This window comes from Nicotiana tabacum, chromosome 20 (assembly GCF_000715075.1).
Source record: "Nicotiana tabacum cultivar K326 chromosome 20, ASM71507v2, whole genome shotgun sequence".
In the NCBI taxonomy this organism is placed as follows: domain Eukaryota; kingdom Viridiplantae; phylum Streptophyta; class Magnoliopsida; order Solanales; family Solanaceae; genus Nicotiana; species Nicotiana tabacum.
The window spans coordinates 45674397-45676576 of NC_134099.1; the positions used below are offsets into that span (position 1 = coordinate 45674397).

The 2180-nt window shown below is 35.9% G+C and overlaps 1 long non-coding RNA gene across 1 annotated transcript; it reads right to left on the reverse strand.

Moving 5' to 3' along the window:
- Nucleotides 1-352: 352 nt before the first annotated feature.
- Nucleotides 353-1483, reverse strand: LOC142174857 (uncharacterized). The gene is made up of 2 exons (XR_012703948.1): nt 1247-1483; nt 353-604 (listed from the first exon to the last, which is right to left on the reverse strand). It is a non-coding gene; the product is annotated as an uncharacterized LOC142174857 (long non-coding RNA).
- Between the last annotated feature and the right edge of the window lie 697 nt (nt 1484-2180).

A 2180-nucleotide genomic window follows, 5' to 3' on the forward strand; every position in this document is an offset into this window, starting at 1 on the left:
GCTAAAATGAAAGATCGCACATGATTAACTCGCGTGAAGCACAGTGACCTCTTGGGATAGGAAGAGTTATATAATTGAGAAAGTAAATTAGCACTACCTTGCGGATGATATACTAGAAGTAAATATAGAGGATTTGTGACTATAAGACCCCGTAATTTTAATGTCACAATTCAAACCGATGGGCCGTGACAAGTGCTTGAATCCTAACTGTCAAACACCCCTAAGCATTTGTCTAAGATATGAACCTGAATAACATCTGCTGAATTACGAAAATAACATACAAAAAGGAAACCTGCCTTCAAGGCACATGTACGTATACAGGCAAAATACAGTGGGCGAGACGACAAGGCTGTTATAGACAATTATATATCTAAAACTGAAAGCCGACAAGGCCACATACAATCTAACTAGACATACTATCCACAGACCTCTAACAGAAACATAACTGTAAAAAGATGGGACTGAGCCATGTTATACCCATATACATGTATATATACAAACGTATTGTACCAAAATCAAAAGCAGCCTCGGATCAAATGGAGCACGCCAACTCTCGCTGATCAGGGATCCTAAGAAGGGGTACCGTCAGCTTGCCTACCTGCACCTGCGGGCATGAAACGCAGGCCCCGTGAAATAGGGCGTCAGTACGAAAAATGTATTGAGTATGTAAGGCATGAAAATTAGTACGTAAAAGACATAGATAAAACATGGAATACAGAAACACATCTTTAAATCTGAATAACTTTGTAAGTTCTGAAATATTTATAATGTCATGCATGTGCGTATAAATGTCATGACATGCATAAGTATGGGTTTACATAATATCATCAAGCCACTGAGGGCATCCCATCATATCATCTCGACCATTGTAGGCAACATCATCAACATATACCAGCTGATCAGGTGGTGATGCGTATATAACGCCGTAACCTTTTCCCATATCTCATATACATATATTTACATATATATACGTATATAACGACATCTGGTCATGGTTCAATGCACATGAGTGAAATGCATGAAAAATACGTAATAATCTCAATATTCCTCCCGGATAAACTTTTTCAACTGCGTATTATTCTGAAACCCATGAACAGAAAATAATAATAATTTTTATGGGGAATCAAGAATTTAGACACCCCTAATAATTTTATGAATAGAGTAATTTATGGAAACTGTGTATTTGCTCGTTTCTTCAATATAATTTGGACCATACCAAAAATAAGAAGGGAGGGCCTTAACATACCTGTTTCTTGAATTATTTGAACGAATTTTCTTCTGCGAAATATGAACGAAATAACACTTGGATTCTTTGAAATCTTGGACGAATTTGTTCTGCCTCTAACGTTTTTGAACTAAAGAATAGACTTAAACTAAAACTTGTTCCAACGTTTTCTGGTTTGAAATTTTAAGAGGAAAACGTTTCTGATTCTTGAAGTTTTGGAAAGAAACCTTTTTGAATTCCTTTTGGTTCAAATTGGATATGTGCAGACAACTTAGATTAGTCATCGTTCTTATTTATGCCTAGGTGGCAATAGGTGACTATTTAGTCACTCTTTATTTTGGTGGCTTCTTGCCACGTTATTTGGGGGATAATTATTAAGTTTTTATCCGCTTATTAGTTAATCGGGTAATGTCCCGTTACCCGATAATTAACCAATTACCTGCATAATTTAAAATTTTTCCAAAATTACTTAAAATTCAACTTATTTTTAATTATTTTATATATATTTTATATATTATACTACCATGGTCATATGGTACCTTGCATGGTACTAGTTCATAAATATCGAGTATTATCGCTCGACCCGTATTTTATTCCAAATTAGCCACTTTCAATGAAACTCATTTTCTTTAATCCGTGTACCCCTTTATCCTCCATAACGCTTATTTATCGCTTGTTATAAATAGCGTAAGTACGTTAACATCAAGATGATCTCATCCCCGAGTCTACGTCGGTTAACTGAAAACGAAATTTTAACGTACGAAAATCGCGAGATGTAACATCCTTCCCCCCTTAGAAATATTCGTCCTTGAATGTTTAACTCCTCGTGTTCTATATAAATTTGGCAGGGTTGCCTTTTTAACAACACCACTACCAATTCTCCTCATAGAAGCTTAATAACCCAACGCCACACAGGACCACAATTATGAATAACGACCATGGCCTCACACGACCA